Raw genomic sequence first — 20,560 nt, 5'->3', positions numbered from 1 at the left:
TCTGCTGATTAGGCACATTTGTGGAGCGATAACGTGCTTAATCTAACTGTTTATTTTTTTTTGTGGGCAAAAGAAGTTCTCAGATGCGTAAATTCCTCTCTGTCATTCACACTCTTGCTCTTTTTCATCATGAAAATGAATGACGACAAACGGAGGTCATTCCAGTCCCCTCTGCAAATAAACTGAAATGTGCGCCATCTTCTATTACATTTCAGGAACGAGCAATTCTCTTATCCGGACCGTAATGTTATCATCGTCATATTTTTGTCTAATGAATCTCACATCAATGCAGTCTTTAGTCCATCTTCCGTGAGCTGCACAGTTTCAATCACATCTGATTCTTACTGTCAGTTTACGATGCCAAATATCTCATATCTCCTAATTTGTTATCTCGGCTAAACTGCTGCAGTTCTCTAGTATTTGATCTCCCAGTTACTGTATAACTTCAAAGGGTCCAGAATAATGCCGCTCGTGTTGTCTTTCGCAGATGAAAGCTGACCATTCTACACTCCTCCTCTACGAGACTGGTCCGAGATGGCATTGACTATAAGATCACCACTCTGTGCTACCGTTGTCTTCACGGTCTTGCTCCACCATACCTGTCTGTGCTACTGAGGCCTTATTACCTGAGTCAGTCTCTTCGGTCTGCTTGTGTTGCCCTTCTCTGTTGAACACCAGACAAAAGAAGTTCAGCAGACGCTTCTACTCCTCTGGATTCACCTTTCGGAATTCTCCGCCTATTTTCTTTGAGCTGTACACTCAAAGCTTTCAAGTATGACCCAAAGCCTTTCTCTTAACGAAATAGCTTTCATGATCAAGAAAACTCTTCCACTTACTCCTCGGTGTTTCATCTTCATCCATCTACTTCGTTTATGTAAAAGAAGTGCTTCTTGTGATGAATCAAAAGCTAAAATAGCTGAAGAGTGCGAAATTTGAAAATAGAATTCCCCAAAATGAGGTCTCTGAACAGAGAATGAATGACCCCATGTAAGTGGTTTTTGAATTGTACTGAAACATATGTTGCCTGTGATTTATTCAAAAAAGAAACGCTAGGTAGTCAACATTCACACACGATACACGCAAACGTCTCCGAAGAAAACCACGTTTGCAGCGGAACCTTTCAAACAATTAAGAGGGAATTTTCGCAGGAAAAAAAAAAGTGCATGATGGAGACAACTGCGGCAAATGTTAGTGGTGACAGACGCGGCTAACATTCTTTTATCAGCCAGAACATTAGAGCGACTGCTGAGATGTAGAGATACACAAGCTCACCAGATTGCCAGCGCTGTTTCTGCACAATTTACAAACTACAGCATGTGTATGGCGGGCAGGCTGCAAAAATATTTTTCATCAGCCGAGAACATCAGAAGCGAAATGAGACCAGTCTAGAAACATACTGAGAACTTCTAGAAGCAGACCCAGAATTCTTATAACAATATCTTTATATGAGAATACCCAGGAGTTCTAAAAGTAGAAACGAAGCAGTCCAAGAACGTTTGTAAAAATACCCAAAGTTCTAAAATCAGAGCTTCGGAAAGAAGCAAGAAGTTGAACCAAGGTATGTCACATGATTAAAGCAGTGTCAGGTTTAAAACCAGTCGTCGGTGGGAATGTGACAGACGGCAGTTCAAGTACAGATTAGTCAAACATTCCCGCTTTGTTTGACTGTCAGCCAGGGATTAAAAATATTTATTTTGTGTATCAATGCTGTGCGCCTGTCACCAAGGGCGTAAGTGTGTAGAGTGCAGTGTCCCCTACTTTTAGCTGGGGATTATCGAATTCGGTCAGTTCAGTATTTTATTTGTATCCAGATTCTGAGCACAGAGTTGCAATTAATTTCAAAGCTTTTCTCATTTGATTTTATATCAAATTTCAAAAAGTCTCACGGGCAAAATTGTGTAAGTCAGTTGGATACAAATTTAGGGTCTGAGAGCCGCTGATATAATAATGTGTGTGTGGAAGAGCAAGTAAATATAAATGGCCCCATAGCCTAGTAGGGGCAGTGAATGCAACTCACCATAGCTCGGATTCAGCACGTGAAAGGTAGAGCCTGGAAGTAGTGACTGGAGAGAATGAAGACTCTTTCAACTTCTGGACAGTTAATTGTGCCCAGTGTTAGGGTTTTCTAACATTTATTCTCGATATTTTGTGCACAACCATTTTTGTTTTTTGCTTTGCTTCTTATTATGTAGTTTCATTTGTTGTTTGATAGCTTTGGTTTCCTGAAGCCTATGGTTTTAGTTTCCTGAAGCCATGAAATTCTTTAGCACTTATTCATTTCAGTTGTACTTGAAGGTTTCTTTACACAAATTTTAAATTAATTCCCTTTAGAAGGACTGCTCTCAGCTAATAAGTTAGTGTCTACAATTAAGACATTGACCTCTAAGAGTCACAGTGAATTCTGCTATGTGCTGTGAGTAGCACGTGTGAGCATACATCTCCGAGAAAAAAATGTGCCTGTCAACAATACACAGACTTAGCTTTGTTGGCTCGAAGTTAAGGTATGCTGGTATGTAGAGAGGGGGCGGAGGGTACATAGTGATGAGTACACGAAACAATAGTGTAAAAATCTAGCTAATGTTCGCAAGATATCGGACATACAAAGATTCAGCCAATAAATTTGTTAATCACTTCTGATTTGTAGTAAAATTTGTTTGTCCACTTTCAGTATCTGGAAAGAGACAAAAGAGTAGAGAGGAAGAGAGCGGGCAGAAAAAGTTCAGTGGAATGATAAACAAAGGGGTATGGAAGATTAGAAATAAGCAAAAAATGCGCGCACACAGACGCACATACCTACACGCTCACACACAGAGAGATTTATTGACATGGATAGCGAGATGACTAGATCAATAAATAATAATAAAAAATTATATAAATGGAATTCTCCTTTCGAAAGTTTTATTAAATCACTGTTCAGACGAATTCCCGTCCGTTTCTGATTTCAAGCTACAATAAGTTATTCGCTAGGACAAGGAAATTATTTAAACGAAACAACCAGTGCTTATTTGGAAATCACTATTTATCAATTTTTACAAGGTTGTGCTTTGAAAATATACACGTTATCATTGAGTGAAAACCCATAATCTGTATTACAGTGTGCGCGGGCGCGTGCGTGTGGATTCTTTCTGGTGAGAAGGAGTTTGTGCATGTCCAGATCGTCACGCTTTCAGGTTCAAATTAATTCGCTCAATAGGTTTGACAGTGCTTTAAAGGCAACCCCAGAAAAACATAAAAAATAGAATTTAAGATGCAAGCAGCTTAGCAAAGTATAACATCTCCCGTCCATTTTCCTTAGATTTCTTTTCGCTCGTTAATCTCTCATAATTATAGTTTTTAATGTTACTTTAAACATGCCTGTATTCTTTGCAGGCAAGATACGAACGTGGAGTTTCATAGTGTTATGCAATTATTCATACACATCGGTTGTCCATCCAAGCTTTGTGACCTTGTGCAAGACTGCACACTAGATGGCGCTTGTTGATCTGCGTCATTGCTGAGCGCTTTTCACTATGCATAACTGTAAACTTCATGCAAGGATTCCACAGCACCCACTGTTGAGCGCTGCAAGTGCGTATCTAGTCTGGATTTTATTTTCAAAACACTCGGCTTCGGCTAGGCAAAGTGAAATATGAGCAGTGTTTATCCAAGAACAACACTTGCGTAGGCGCATCGCAAAGTTTTAACCTTATGAGGTTCAAAGGCATCGGAGGTGCGTTGTCTACCCGCGCAATAACGTTATCTGTTGACGAGGTTTCAAGAGGGCTCTGTTCTACAAATCCATGCTGGCGAGCTGAGATTCTTCCATATCGCAGGAATTTACATGCACGTGCTTTGTCACGTTTAGAAGCTGCTCGCGCAGCTGTTGGATGACCTTCGTTCTACACAAAAACATCTTCACTGAAATCTCGATTTTTTTTTTTGAAATAAGGTACAAACGAAAATGTCATTAGAGCGTGCATTCTTCAGACAGGCCTGCATTATGGCTCTCTGTTTATCTATACCTGCAACTCTTTCCCAAATCAGCTACGCCAGTATGCCAGAAAAGAAACTGTCACTTTCAGATCCTATACTTCCGAAACGTAAACATTCATTGCTGTCAATCACCTTATTAATAATAAAGTCTTAAAGAATGTTGAAAAACTGTAGTGTTTTCAGAACTCGTGGTTTCCTCTGAGTGATCTCTACCTAATAGATGCAAAACTAACGCAATAAGAGCACAGCCTATCGCGGCATCGCTAAGCGTCACTTGTGTCACGTCTTTTCGTAGGTTCAGGAGCCACAGCACGTGGATACCTGGACCGCCAATGGCGTAGAGTTTCATCGTACAGAACATATGAACACCATTTTTGTTTATTATAAAAAGAGTGAAAATTTAGTTTGGATTGGATGCAGAACAGTAAAACCAATAACAGACTTAATTAATCAAATGTCTCTAGTTTACAAACCAAAGTACCTAGTTAACAATTGCACGTCAATCCTTCCAACTGTCTAGTAAACAACCACAGATGATAAAGTAAAGAGTTCCCCAACCAACCACATATTCAAGAAGGGAAACAAAATTCAAGCAGCCGTCTTCCTGTGTGCAGCAGGATTAAAATTACTGACCCAGAAACGAGGACCTAAGTACAAGGCGTCCGGGAGACACACCCGCATTATGAACAAGTTATTTAATTTTTTTATCAGCGTACGCTCTTGACGAATAGCGGCCTCTCATGCACGTCTGCATGGCGTCGTCGATTAATCTCTGCATAGGAACCGCGGACTGCCACGCTGGTGAACTAACTCAGCCATGGACGGCGTGCAAAGACCAGCAGGACGTCTAATCTTGCACGTTTAGGGAGGAAGAGCGGGAGCGGGGGGAGCTGTACGTTGTGTCCCGTGACAGGGCTATGCGACACCCTACTCCACAGCTCACGTGGAGACGTCTGGCGCGTGCAAACACCATGCTTCACAGTTATCGCCTTGTCAATCTTGTTACTTGGTCCTTGCACAAATTTGAAAGAGAGTAAATTCTTTCGTATACCTCTTAAGCTTAAATACGTGTTCACAAACGAAGTAACAGGATCTTCTGCGCAGTTTCTTTTCAACTGCCCATGAAACAAATATGTAGACCCCACACGATCCGACACGGCGCGGTTCGCTGTATTGGTGTTTTATCTAAGGCTTTCTGAAATCAAAGTAGCTTGGTCTGTAAACAGGTGCCAGAAAGTCACTGAGAGAGCGGCAAAGGCTTTGCCCAGTTCCGATTGAAACATTGCTGTAAACACTTCCAACACTTACTGTGTAGTAACGCTTTTGTGGCACCGTGTGAAGCATCCATAACTGCTCTCACCTGACCAGTCTTAGGTCTTTGTCACAGACCTGAATGTAGCTCCGAGGTCTTTGTATTACCGGTTCACCTGCCGGTCAGTCGGCGACACCTGTTTCCCCTTCAGGAATTACCTGCTGCTTTTCTTGTTTCTCAAGATCTCCAGCTGCTAAGTCTAGTCAACAGCTTTGAAGCACGCAACGAAAAAAATACCAAGCACAACAGCTAACCAGCATTTTCGGAACTGGAGATGGCGAGCTTCACCCCTCTTTCTCTTCTGCTCCACGTAACCGTTAATGGCAGAGCCTGTTACTGGAGGAGATTTACAGCAATTAATTTGCCTTCGTGAAAGACATGTTTGTCTTGCAGTGACTCAGGTAACAATTTACACTTAACACTTTGTCAATTTTTGTGTTGACCAGTCGCTTCTGAGCTACCGTATATAATCGTACATTAACGATTTACACATTTTTTAAGTTTGTGAGGCGACGGGAGCAGGAAGGACAGGGAAAGAGAATTAATTCCAGTTAAATCGGCAGAAGCCCATGTAAAAACCCATTTATTTCTTGCAATGCATTAATCGAAAAATTCATCTAGCAGAGCACAGCCAATGAGGAACAATTAAGAGCTGTTAGGCTAATTGTTCTATTAATGACACACTCTGAGACCAACATATTTTCGTCAAGGATGACATCGCCAGTGAAAGCCGGATGTTTTCTTTTAAAGAATTCACTGGCCTGTGGTAAAGTGTTCAACGAAAAAATTAAAGAAAAAAAAAAAGAAAAATGTGTTTACTCTCTGCACGAGACTCTGGGTATTCAGCATCTGAAGATGAATGATTTTTTTCCTCCCTTTTGAGTCTATGTATTACTTTTTTGTTGCTTCTCGCAGACATGAAGTTGTTCGTGGTCTATGTTAACGCCGAAAACTAAAAGACATAGAAACTAGTAATTAATGTACAGATTAATAAAACAATTCTGAAAGTACTTCATCAATACATCAATAATAATAATAAAGACTGTAGTGTTGTCGAAACAGTGAACAAATATTCTGTTTTCACTTTTGCGTGTACATATTAAGGACCTCTTAGTGAAGAGCTTAACAGGCGCTTGTGTCTGACGATTGATACCACAACAGCAAACATGGAATGGGAGATTAGACGAAACTTCATGACCTAGTGCTGCGGGTAAAGCAGCCATTGACAAAGATCGTCAAGGACAGTAAGATAGTTGAAGTCATTTTCAATGCGAGACTTTTCAGAGAACACGAACTACAGGCGCAGCACCCGCTTACAAATCATATGCACCCCACCTCACACACACACATATACAAAAACACACACATATCATGCACGTGCGAGTCATCAACACATTTCTATCTCGTGGCACTGCAGATGCGACGTGACAAGCAATAATTGAAAATGACAAGAGATACTTTCAACTGCCGTACCTCATTATACTCTACATCAGCTAATGAAGGAAACAGGAAGAGCTGTTTCCACAAGAATAAAACAAAGTCATGTCAAACCAAGAAGACCATTTTACACCTCGTGTCTTGTTTGTCAGTTCCTGTGAGCGAGAATTCTCTGAAACTTTGTGAACAATACTGAGTTAGTCATTCTCGATGTTCCCCCAAAACAGTGACGACAGTGATAAAAACCACGTACGAGCCTTTGTTGCCATAACATGTTTTGAAGAATTATTTGAGGAATTTCTTGTTTCAAAGATTTTTTTTTTTGTGTTATAACCTCTTTTCAGAGCTAATACAGCAAGTGTAACAATAAGAAACATAAAAGAGAATGAAATTAGCATGTTATTTAGTTAAACACGAGGCCTTTTGATTAAAAAAAATATTCTGTAGCAAATTCCTTTTAAGTGGCACAAAGAACAACATTCTTTTCTCTCGTGTTTGATGTTGAGGAAATTACAAGAGACTTGAATCATTCTCCCCACAGACTGGCAGACACACAGACATGCAGGCATACAACCAGTGAGGGAGGACGCAAGCAGACAAATTAAGCAGGAAACGACCTCAGCTTAACATTCTCAACACAGGACATTGACTGAATAGCCTCTTCCGTATTGTAGTCTTAGTTCGCCTGCATCTCTGTCTCGCGCATTGTGAAGTGTCCGAGACTAAAGATAGCCCTATTATCTGAGCTCTCTTTCTGTCACGTTTGGGGACGTGCAGCGTGCAAATCTCAGGAAGTGTTTTGCAGCGCTGACCTTTCGCAAGACGACGGGGGAGCTACAGAGGTCAGCACGTGCAACCGAGAGAGTAAACAGAAGAACAGGCTATGTCCCTACCACTGCTACTCTCGCTCCCAGATCTGAGTGTAAATGTAAAGTGGTTCCTATTGTTCTCTGGTATTCCTGGCCTTTTCTCGGCATACTTACAGGGCCGGGTTGTGCTTCAGGATCGCTCGCACTCCTAAAAGTTAGTTTAGGACTTCTTTCAAAGTTAGAGAAAAATACGCAAGACAAAAAACTCGGTGTTTAGCGAAACCAATTTACAGGCAATTTCCTACTGAATATTTTAAGCCATGTTTTCTTTCTCAGTTAACATTTTTTTAATCAAAGGAAGAGAAAAATATTGGTGTTTTACACGCACCAATCTGCGTGTTATTCCCCGCTGAAGGTTTTAAGCAGTGTCTGAATCTCGGGTTATTTATTTATCTGCCTGATCGAATGCCTGCCAAATTGTCTGCAGAACAGAAAAATTGCTCTGCGTCTACTGTTATGTTTTGTGGGATAGTTGGATTGCTGTGGAAATGGCGTAGGAGTATTTACTAACGACAGCATCATCGTTCTTTGGGTACAGAGAAGGCGCAGAGAATGGCGAGACGTTATTCATTCAAATTTAGGGCAACAGCACTTCCTGATGTGATCAACCCAGTCATTAAAAATGCCCTCCACTGAAGTAAGATGGCCAGGTAGAACGCTCGCAGAGTCTGTCCTATAATTTTAGATCAGCGATCGCCATCAACCACGATGAGAGTTCATTTTTCAACTGAAATAAATATCTAACGAGCAGAACCTTGTCACCATTTTGACTGCATCGTTCTTGGCACAGTTCATCCTTTCACCTCATACTAACCTCGCTCTACCTGACACCACTGAGCTCTACGATTTGAATAGACTTCTTTCCTTCTTAACACTCTTAGCGATAGCTCATCTGTCGACTGCTTGTTGATTGCCAGTTGGAGAAAACAGCCATCTGTAAAAAAGTTGCCTGAATTCACCTTAAACTGAAAGAGACAAGCAGGATCAGACAGCGTGCTCTGATTGGTCCAGACACACACGGCGGTCAGGTCAGCTCTTTCTCCGTCTCTGTTCGTCTGCTTCACTGCCTTCTCAAAACAAGCAGTTGGGAGCCTTTAGCTTCTGGTTGTCCTTCCCCTTTACAGGTTTGCGCCGGTCCTTCGTGTGATGAGGGAAAAAATGTAAACATCTTTGCACTGAACTATTTTGTGCAGATTCGCCCATCTCTCTCTCTCTGTCTGTTGTCCGCTATTAACTACACGTTGTACGTGTTATACATTTACAGACGTCCGTCTGACATATCCAACGTTTTTTCCCTCTCTTTCTTTTCCTCTTTCTGTTCTTTCTCTTTTCAGGTAGCCTGAATAAAAAAAAAAAAAATTGTCCGTTGGAGGCTTGACTGGGTCTGTGACTGAAACTATTCTTGTCCCGTACCCACCCAACACACGCGTACCTGATTTATCGGGGCATATAAAAAGCAGCAGAAGGAGAGGGCTGGGCTCCATCCTTCAGCAAACCGCGCTGTAAAGAAATAATAAACCACTAACAGCTCCACGTGGACAATCTCCAGATCAAACTATTAATCCACGGATACGTGACCATCATGTATACCATAGGTCACTTCCGGAAGTTTTCGGGACTGAGGTGCTGCAAACAGCTTCTTCCTGCAGGTCTCAAAAACTTGGAAAACCTGCTGCATAACCCACACACGATCATGACAGCCACTGGCAAAGCTTGAAAACCAAGGCACGCACTCCCCTTCCCCTCTGCAAAGAAATCCCACTAATTGCCTCCCAGGTGACACCTTTTATTAGTTGCAGCAGGCATCCTCAGGGCCTGCACTGTGTATAACTTGGAAAAACTCAAGCTTCTTTATTTTCCCGAACATGTCTTCGGGTACATTGCTCTTACTGTGTTTATTAATTGTTTGACAGTAATTTCACTAGCTTCATGAAATATTCATTCATGCAATACTTTTGAGAGCTACGTCAGATGACCTCAGCTGCTCTTGATTGTATACATGCCTCAGAGCACTACTTGCGACAAAGGAATAGCTTGGTCGTATGGGGATTGGCCTCTTTATGAGACAACAGTTGGCGGGCGCGCACATGATGCAGGAAATGCTGAAGGCCAGAGAATTTGTGTGCACAAGACATTTTTTGTCAATGTAGATGGGGTAGTGAGGGAGGTGAGGTAAAGGCCACGTCATCTGAGACGAACATCAGCCCAGATTTCTGTCTTTCATGTTTTTTTTCATTATATCGGTAATAGTTGAATGTATCCTAGCATGCAATCATTATGTGTGTGCATGGGTGCAGTAAGGTTTTATGTGCACACATGCTATTCCAGACGGCTTTTTATGACGATATAGTCGTGCATGCATGAAAATTGAAAGAGCCAGCCGGAATGATAAATACAGGACTTGCTTCTGACTGCTCTAGAATATTCCTCTGTGGCAAGCCTGGTCATCTGCAGGGTCTATCAAGCACCCCCGCAGACCTGCACAGCTAACCAGTACAGGTGAAGAGAATTAATGAATGAGCTAGTGAACGAATGAATATGATAGATTGACAGGAAGTGCCTGTATATATGTGTGTAAGGGGATGGGGGAAGCATATACGCAGCATGCTGTTAATGAAGCTCGTCGTCAGAAGCACGTCTCTGTTGCCTACAGGGTCTCGCAGCTTAACAGGGTACACGACCTGTCGTGCCTTAACCCTTCTGTTAAACATACGTGTGCACCCGATTCGCCTCCCGTCACCCACCTTCCCCAGCCCACATCATATCCGCTTCACTTGGCGCTACAGCAGGTAGCGTCTTGACACGCACAGCTTTCGCGATCCACTGACTGCTCAGTCTGTTGGGAGGGGGCTCACTTTTCTGGGTGGGTTAGTCATGCAAGTCTGCCTGTACTCTCTCCAGCAGAGCTCGGCTGGAGGAGTAGTTAGGCTGCAGCGTTGCATTTCCGTGCAGCGAACTTAGGTGAGCCTCTAGCTCATGACGGGTATATTTATGAATGAAAGATAAAGAGGGAAAGTGAATAATAATTCATTATTATCATTCTTGCTAAGTCTTTACAAACGTATTTACTCCAAGTCATATAAGATGTAAGAAGCCATAATATAACAAGTCAGGACTGTATGAGTATAAGTATTTTTATCTCAAGACTTTCCTCGTTGCCTCATATTTCAGTTACCGACTCTATACATGCGCCCTTCAGTTACATGCGGTAGTTCATTGACTACCAGGGCGGTCCGGTGGCGCAACGGTTATCACCTGTCACCGATACAGTGAGGGCTGGAAGTCCTGGGTTCAGCTCTCGATTCGGGCAGGCTGTTATTTATCTTCATGTGACATCTGTTTATAGGGCTTGGTGCCTTGACAGTGATATAGTCTTAGTTGCTGGGGCGGCATAAAACACCAATACTCCACCAGCACTCATGGACCAAGTTCTGTCGATTAAGGCAGTGAAGTGTGTCACGCTTTCAGAAAAGTGATTCGCGCCTTGAACATCTGTAAACCAATAGCTGAGGCGTAGAATATTTTGAGTTTTGAACAAAACCAAACCCTGGTTGTGAATTAAGTAGCGCGAGCAGTTTGTTCGAAAGTGGAACCATCACCGTCAATTCCGGTAACAGTTTCGGGACAGATGTGCTGCAAACAACACCGTTTATCCCTTGAGATTAAATCCTAAATTTAATAAAAGAACATTTCCGTGCAAGGAATCTTTACAACATCAATGCATCATAACTGATGTCGATATTGCTGCTTCAATTATCCCAGGTCGGCTTGTAAATTAAGGGGGAAAGGGGACGGGGCCGGGTTTTCTCAATAGAAGGCGCCCGAAAGTACACACTTCCATGCTCTCTAAGCTCTGTATCATTAGATTCGTAAACCTCTTCATGCCTCCAGTTTATCCACATATGTTTTCGCCGTTTACCTGGATGCAGATCCGCAAATGCTGAATCTCAAAACGATGGAAAGAAAAACTTTACCACCAAAAAGTGCCAGGTGCATTCTAAGGACTCCCTTTTTACTGCTTGAGCTGTAAATGTATGACGCATGTTCCTAGAATATTTTCTTCTTGTACTCGAAACAAGTATTCAGTTATTTATAATTGGCCTAAACAAATCTGTTCAGGGCACTTCTTACCTTAAACCACCCATTATTTCAAACCTATCTTCCTAGTAAAAGAAAAATCCGTTTGAGCGTCTTAATAGACGTTTGGCGTTGCCTCCTTACAATAACATTGAAACACCATGGCTGACTGTGTGAGGCCGTTTTACTTACGTCAACCATAAAAGAGGGTGCGTCATTTCCTGTACAAAAACGTTCTTTAGTTTACTGCTTACCGACACAAATAAGATAACTTAAAGATAACATAACAACCGTTCACCATACTCTTTTTTTATAACTACGATGTCGGATATGTATAAGGATTCGTGCATTAAAACTAGAATTTTGTTTCGGTTATGTTTAACTCGAATTAAGCGTTTGGAATCATTTGTCTATAAAGTATTAAGAGTTATGAAATGCAGAAGTGGAGAACGCATGCACTTAAATGTGTGGGCGAAAACCATGAGCAGAGGAAATAATTATAGAAACACCGCAGCAAGGACAGAAACTCTTTTTTGAATGTTCATCTTAATAGAAGGCAAAACGATACCGCAAAGGGTCCTATAGGCTGGTGGTCTGTAAGTGAAGTACAAGTGTTCGTGATGACTAGGGCCCCACGTGTGGAAGAACCCAACCTTCCCCTTCTGTCGATTTTTACCTCTTCTGATAAATAGGCTACCATGTGCTGAGTTTGCAAGGGTGGAATATTTTTTTGGGAAGGATGGAGGAGGTTTGTATGTCTTCCACAGCATTTGCTGGATTTTGTTAGAACATTTAACAATTTTTGAACACAAAACCCAGAACAATTTTTTGAATCAGCTCGAGCTTTGCGATCACGCATTCAGTCTAATAACTTCTCTGTCTGAGGGGTCCGCCATTGTAGGTCTAGACAAGTGAAACAAGGAAAAGCCTTGTCAACAAGAGTTTTCCCCAAGGATCAAGACTGCTGTCCATTCTGTTGATGGAAAAAAAGTATACATGATACAATCCGAACTCCACCAAACGGCTGAATCACAGTGTCTGTAACAAAGCTTTTTTTCGGGAGGGGGGATTACATTTTTTTCTGTTATTCTGTTAGCGCAGTCATGTTCCACCTCACCTTAATATCTCCAGATTCTGATCTGTATCTTTCCAGCAAACAACACTCGCTCACCTATTGTAAACACTACAACGTTGAAAGGAAACAAAGTTACTTTTAAAAAATACTTAGTATCATATTCCTAGTTTGTGTTAGATAAAGAAATATATAGGCAACCTAGTCAATTAAATTAACATCATTGATTTGTAGCTATCTATTCCTCTCTCAAGAGGATTGCCAACTAAGCATGACTTTACGGTTGCTTGGAGACAGTGCTACAAAGTGTTTGCTTTGAATCGTGTCATCATATGCCAGGTAGGAGATATTTCCCTGTTTTATGAAATCGTGGTGTATAACGACACCCACATCTGTCCATCCCTGTTTGATTCAAGCTGATAAAATGTGGATTACGTCTTTTGGAAAAAAAGAGCAATTAGATTTATCTTTCTGTTATTTGCAGCCAGATATATCTGTCAAGGCAAGCTTACTTCCCTGCATGTCTCTGACCTATTCTGCTCGCTGCCAGACATGACTGACACCATACCTTCTCTTTCTCTTCTTGTTTCATTGCTCATTTTTCTTCTGTAATCCTTCCCCACTTATCAGGATGCTTTGAAGTGATATTCGTTAGCTAGTGGCTGACGTAAGAAAAGGAAAAAAGATTCAGCGCCTGTCCTTCGGTCAGGAAAGTTACTACTTACAGGTTACCTTCCTTCAGGAGGACGACGGCAGAGATCGATGTTGTCGAATTAAATTAATCTGCCGCTAGACTGGGGATCACTCATGGCAAAAAGTCTATTAGTTTAACATATTTCTGTTTTTATTTCAGGACATTGACAACCGGAACACGTGTGAGAAACGCCATAATAAGAAGGTGGGAAAGCCTTCAGCAACTGTACATTGTTATCGGACGTCGCTAGAACAGTCAAGAGAGATACAGAGAGCATCAGATGCCCTCAGCTTTAGTACTTGTACATTATTAGATGACGTCAATAAAATTTAAACAAAGGACGGAGAGAGTGATTGAGCAGCAAATGTAGAGAGAACAGAGAGAAAAAAATATAAAAAGACAGAAAACAGAAGAGACATGTACTGGCTATTGTCAAGTGTGCACTGTTGCGGCCGCTGCTCTGCCCTATGATACAAATGTCGCTGACAGCACCAGTCTCTCATCTGTCAGCGATAATACAAACATGACCTACGATTTAAAAAAACTTGTTTGCACAACAGCAAGTGCTTATTACAGGTGTTATGTCACTTCTCACTCTTGAAGCACTTCTGATTGTAGTAGTTCTACCTGACTAAAACCTCGTTCCAACGATTCCCACGGGAAGACTAAATAAACAGAGCTGAAAGGTATTGGCCATTGAGAATGATGTACCAATCCCATCATACTTTGGAGTCTGGGAGGACTAACTACTAGATTTTCCCCTTGAGGCCTTCAGCTCAATGGCTTTCGGCTTTTACGTGTCGTTTTACTTTTAAATGCCATTTATTTGACTTGTAAATAGTTTTTCTATGCCATCATGTCTCATCGCGACCGGGTTTGAATTACAAAGGTTGTCTTAGATCCAGGTTAACAATAGCAATTAAGCACGGATTTAAAATAATCAAATGGTTGCGAGTACGTTGCCTTCTTGTAGTTATATTTCAATTACCTTTAAATTATCGATGAAAATGAAGACTCTAAAACAATGAACGCAGCTGAATGCCTGCAGCAGATAGAGACAGCTGTGACGTACTGTCCCCAGCTGGCAAACATTCTGTCTCCCGCTGTGTGCGTTACATATTGCATACAGCTGCCTCCTCTTATACGAGCACGTAACACGCTTTGGGCATGCGCAAACAGCAGTCTTGGGGCGGAGAAGACAATTGGGAAACAGCTTGGGTCGTTGACGGCGACTCTCAGCACTACAGCTGATGACAGAAATATTTTAAGCCTACCCTGAGCTTCAGGGCCCATAAATCGCCCTCTCACTCTATGAGCGAACAGTTCCGAAATATTCAAGTTTACGGGTGTAACCAGGACTTTTCTCCGTTCCGTCCTCCCCCACGCAACACACCGCCCACACTTTTTATCTCTAATTCTTCTAATCTTTCCTTCCGCCTTCTATCTCAGTCTTCGCCTTCTTCTCACCTTTGCCTCTTTTATAAAATCGTCTTTCTTCTTTTCTATATCAACACACACAAACATGCACGCACGTATACGTACACACATGCACAAGCCTACGCGCACGCATACACATGCATCTCTTCTCTTTCTCTGCTCAGCTATTACTCTTCCTTGTAAAGCTCCATATCCTGTCTTCTTGTGTAAAGTCTCCTATCCTCCAGATCTTTCTCTTTCCCAACCTCAACCCCCCCCCCCCCCACACACAAGACAAATGCGCACAGGGACTCATGTCCACACACATTAATCTACATTTTTTTTTCTCTCAAGCAAAAGCAGCTGGTCTCCGAGTTACGCACGAGTTACGTTACCTGAGTCGATTTCTTACGTAAGTCGTAACATACAGTTGGTTATACGCATTAGTCATCTATTTCATATTTATGTGCTCATGAAACATCTTAATAACATTTTAATAACATTTCCAAACACTTTAAAAGATCTCAAAACACAATAATAAGAAACTAGTTTCCGTGCGTCACCTTGGACCGCTTGTCTGTAACTGTAATTTAGAAGTCTTTCTAAATTCAGCGCCTCGTGGCAGATCGTTTTTGAGTATGGATGTTCGTAACTCGGACGTTCGTTAACAGGGGACTGTAAGCAGAAGGATGCTCAGATTCAAAAAAAAAAAAAATACGTTTACATAAAAAGAAAGTCAATGTTTTAAAATCTTTTTTTAAAGCTGCTAATAAGTATTCCTCAGAATCACAGAATAGAAAACAATATCGTCAGCGAACACATATTCGTGAATGTATAACAGCAAGCAGAAAGCTCAGCAACACTGGGAGTCAGGACAACGCAACGTTGCGCCACGTACGTCTTTGTCCCGAGAAGAAAGCGAGACGCTCCTGTCAGGATCGGCACGGCGTCACAGGATAAACACAAGAAACACCGAAGACCTACTAAAACAGGTTGCGGGCTGGCTCACCCAGGTCTTGAGCAAACAGTCCTTCCTTTCGAAAGAAGAGATTAGATAGCGAAATAACGACTTTCGTCCAGTAGGGTACTTTCACAAAATTCACCTCGAGGATGAAATGCGAAAGAGACACGATCAATAAAAGTCCATTTCCAATTTTTTTGTTTTGTTTTGTTGGTACAATAACATCTCTTCGTAAAGTATACTTGCATTGACCTATTAAATGCCCTTTTGGTCCGTCTTCTGATGTTGTTAACCCTGAAGTTTATAGATTACGATACGTGTAAGAGAACTTAATCACATGTATGCCCAGTCCCTTTGTTAAATTTCTTTTGAGGAGTGATAAGAACTGGAAAAGATTGTCATAGTACGAGAAATTCTGAATTAAATAACGCTTTAAAAATTAGTTATACATCACCATGTGTACGCCTTTCTGTCTCTGTATTTATGATAAAAGTCTTCCAGGTGTATTGGGAGTGGTGTCATATACTTAAACTCGAATGAAGCTTTAGTAAACAAACATTTTAAAATAACAACAACAAAAAAGAATCTGTTTATTAAGGAATCATTGAGTACAATAGTTTCCCTACCTTTCTCGTGTCCCCTGACTTCCCTAAGCCGTCAGGTTGTCGACATTCCGAAGGAGAGATTTCCGAGGTTTATTTTTTCTGACAACCTCTTCAGTGATGTTTATCCGATCAAAGGCGCTAATTACTCCTTTGCTAGCCGCTGATGTAATACTTGACACACTTTAGAAGGAGTTCAAAAAACACTTGTTATGAGTTTCGACGATCTTTTGCGGAGGCCAATGCGAGGTTCCTGTGAATCGTTGCCAGTCGAGTGATATTCAAACTTCGACAACACACATCCATGCAAACATGAAAGCTTTCCTTTCACCGTCTCCGTAACAACGTCGACTTTCCTTTATCGTGTGCACTTGCTGCAGCTCGCTGGCAGAAACCCAGTGGGTCACGCCGAAATTCCTTGACAAGCAGTATTACATTCACAGCCTGTCCCTCACTTTTTTACAGTTCTCGTCTGCTAACTCTGCACCCATCCCCCGCGCTGGCGTCAGCCAATCAGAGGTAGCCATTCGCGCACGTGGGCTAGCGGGCCAGTCAGCGCTGAGGACCCAGTAGCGCTGTTCGCGCGTGACGTCATATGGCAACAGACATGTCCCCCTTGCCACTTGTTTCCAGCCACGCTGTTCAAACGCAGGTATTAGCAGCGCCGTATTATTCAATTAGATACTTGAGGCTGCAGTGGAGGATGGGATTTTCGAGCTGGTGTTAGCAACTCCAAATCTGCTTTGGTTTTGTAGTAATTAAGCATAGGTGAGTAGAGGTCGATGCGAGAGATTAATTTAGTAGACGGTGGGTTAATTTCAAGAGAGCAAAAACAATGCAACAAATCAAGATTATTATCACACAGGGATATACTGATTTAATTATAAATTTACACGTAATTATTCATTGTTTGTGCACGGGATCTCTAACCAGAATATATATATTTCAACGTGTTGAAATTGACTGTTATTGTACATGTGCCTGCCATGTGCTGTCCCGCATACAAATACAGAACAAATTAAGCAACCTGTGTACAATACCCACCTTTCCAACCAAATTAAGAACTTCAAAGCTCCGAAAGGCATAACTGGCCACTTACATGGAGTGTTAAGAGTATTAAGAAACCAAAATTGAGGCATGTTGGACATAGGTGTTTATGAATACATGTCTCTCCCTCGTCACTGTGTTTAGGATAGAATAGGAAACGCAATCATATCACAAGACAAAAGTTGAGAGAGTTAAAGAGAGAGAGAGAGAATGAGAAAAGAGAGGGATAAACAAGAAAATTAGCAAATGAAAGACGATTAAAGTGATAATAATGCGATATATATATATTCTGACGACAACGACGACAACGACACTGCTGCTGCTGCTGCTGCTGTTTTGATGATGGTAGTCATGAGGATAATGATGAATGGATTAAGGTGGAAGGTCTTCCTTTAAACTCTGACAAATTTAGCACACGTGCACAAAATCATTCTTTAAATATATTTAAATCATCGAAGATATTTGTTTTCTTTCAAATCATCTAGAGATTATAAAGGTGAGAATTTGTGCGCGGTAGAAAGATAATCATGTGACTGAGCCACAAGTCCTGACCGAGTGAGGAGCTGGATTTGAGTTTTATTTTTTCCCAGTAGCGCATCACGTGTCTTAAAAAAACGATGTCGCAGTCGATCAAACGGAAAACGGACAGGTGACTTCCGTAATGGCGTCACCGATACACTAACATCTTCTCCTGCCTCGGCCTTTTCTTCGTCTATTGTTTCACAAACTAACCTTAAATTTCCAGACTAGGACAGTAAGGATACAGGTCACAAGACAGCGAGAGGGAAACTACACTGTCAGAGTCACCTGCGACAGACGCACGCACGCACACACACAGTCACTCTTCACCTTGAACTCCCGAGTGATCTCTGATGATTCATGGCCAGCACGACACGTTGCAGCTTTGACCGGCAAACTTGTTTCGTGAAATATTAGTCCTCGTCGATCCAGACAGACCAGATAGGGAGGGCTGCACACAGGCCACCAGGCGCTACCCCCGGACTTGTAGCCTGTCAGATCTGAAGAAAAGAAAAACGAAAGGAAACAGTCTTCCGCCTGGGAGAGAATGTTGTTGAGGGGAAGAGGAATGGAGTGAACCATCCTTCATAGCAACTCGTGTATACAACAGCTTGCAGCAACTACATCGCGGACAGAGTGACTATTCCTTTGTTATCCATGGTATTATTCATTCAATGAGTTAAATATATTTCAGTATTGAAAATATCTTGTTTCTCGATTCACCTGGAAAATAACCACATGAAATTAAGGGTGGTAAAAATAAATATACTTTCTGTCTTTGTTTAGTTGAGCTATTGAAGTCGACTTAATCATTTTTGAGTGCGTCTAGTTAAAACGTTAGGGAACTCCGAGGCGATCTATAACTTTACTTGAAAAAGGTATTCCAGTATACATAATCTTCCGTTCACTAAGAACAGTCAGAACTCAATACGCTTCACTCACAATTTAAACGTCCAACTTTCAGTTCTCTCCGCGCTTACTTTCATAAGTTATGATGAAACTTGCTATGAATCGTCGTCTGTAGGGTACACAAATCCTTCCTCTGAAAATCAAATGAATCGTCGTCTCTGAGGACACACAAAACATTTCTTCCAGTTCTTCCAGTATCTTTTGTTTATCGTCTGCCACCTAAGATTCTTCTGATGACTGGCCAATCATTCTCTTTGCCTGCGTCACACATCTTTTTTACGTCATGTATACACGCATTCACACAAACTGACGTCATTCGCGCGCTCCTTCGTCCTTGCGCGTGCGCTTATGGCTAGACATTTAAGCTAAATTTTAAAAATGTGGCTTGCTAACAGTGATTCGACGACAGTATTCTTCTTTTCTTAGTAAGCACAAACGTAATTCAGATAACGCACATAGCGATGAGCTGACATCACAAGAGGTCAATCCGACACTTGGGGTGAAGGTCGAAAGCACACAACTCTAGGATGAAGAAGACACGATCAACCTGACAACGCTTGTGAACACGTACTAGGATCAAAGTGCATCGCCATAAGTTTAAAGTCGTGTGGTGAGAACCTGGCAGTTATTACACCCACAGGAGACATCTGACACCATTTGTCATCTCTGTTCTCCTTTCCACTTAACTTTCTATTTAAAAAAAAAGTCATACACATATTTTATTGATTTATTTACTGTTTGTTTCTTTGCTGACTAATTACAATTGCAACCATCTATTTTTAACATACGTAAGATTTTTCTCCATCATTCAGTTTACGTTTTCTTTATTTTCCAAAAGGAAAGACCCCGTGGGAACTGTTTGTGGGGAGGGGAGATCGGAGGCTACATATGCAAAGGTCTACAACGAAAAATTTTCAAGTTTAATGTAGTAGGTTTAGTCAGCAAAATTTTTGCTTAACACCATACTAACACGTTTCTAACGATATACACAAATTTTAAGAAACAAATGAGCTTTTATACCGATTTGATCAAATCTGCTATAAGAATGGATTAAATGCCTGATTTAAGAAGTGACAGAAGTGGAACTTGTCAGACACCTGCTACATTGACATCTTCCCGCCATTCTGTTTTGCAAGTATCATCGGTGATCACGAGCGTGAGAAGTGTTCAGCGTCGTGTCCCTTGCACGCAGCTTGCGTCGTGCGTCGTGGTGCGCTGCTGCGACAAACGTGCTCAGGGCTGCAGCAGGCCGTTATACTTGATGAACATTGATGTTCTTTTAATTGCTTTTTTCTCACTATCGTGTACTCATGTTTATTCACAGTGTAGCGTGAAGACGTGAGGACGTGAGGACCTGATGCCATTGTATTGGAATGAGCCGAGCTGTTCAGGAAACTTTACCTGTGGCTTATTCTTTTGGGGTGTATATCTATTGAGACTGATAAAGACATTGCCATGGAGAGTGTTATTCCAGAAAGTTCAGAAACAAACAAAGAAAGGAAAGCTCGAGGCGAACGTAAAAAAAACAAAGAACAAATTAAAAAAAGAAACAGAGAAAGGAAGTAGCGAACAAAAAATTAAAAAAAAATAAATAAATAAAAACAAAATTAAAAAAAACAAAAATGAGACTAAACAACAGAAAAGTAAAGAAAGAACACAACCCAAAAAAGAAA

At 41.4% G+C, this 20,560-nt stretch overlaps 1 protein-coding gene across 2 annotated transcripts in view; it reads right to left on the bottom strand.

Moving 5' to 3' along the window:
• LOC112571820 (cadherin EGF LAG seven-pass G-type receptor 2-like) overlaps nucleotides 1-19,065 on the bottom strand; it is a 58,933-nt gene extending 39,868 nt beyond the window's left edge. Inside the window, exons 1-2 of one of the 2 annotated variants that reach the window (XM_025251128.1) lie at nucleotides 18,959-19,065; nucleotides 18,309-18,478 (exon numbers count right to left, since the gene is read on the bottom strand). The gene's annotated coding sequence lies outside the window, so the exon portion shown is untranslated. Of the gene's footprint in view, nucleotides 1-16,436; nucleotides 17,024-18,308; nucleotides 18,479-18,958 lie in introns of those variants that run through there. The other variant, XM_025251127.1, reaches the window with a different exon arrangement.
• Nucleotides 19,066-20,560: the final 1,495 nt, after the last annotated feature.

Source organism: Pomacea canaliculata, linkage group LG9, assembly GCF_003073045.1.
Source record: "Pomacea canaliculata isolate SZHN2017 linkage group LG9, ASM307304v1, whole genome shotgun sequence".
NCBI lineage: Eukaryota > Metazoa > Mollusca > Gastropoda > Architaenioglossa > Ampullariidae > Pomacea > Pomacea canaliculata.
The sequence above is the reverse complement of the archived record's forward strand: the minus strand, read 5'-3'. Positions and strand labels throughout refer to the sequence as shown.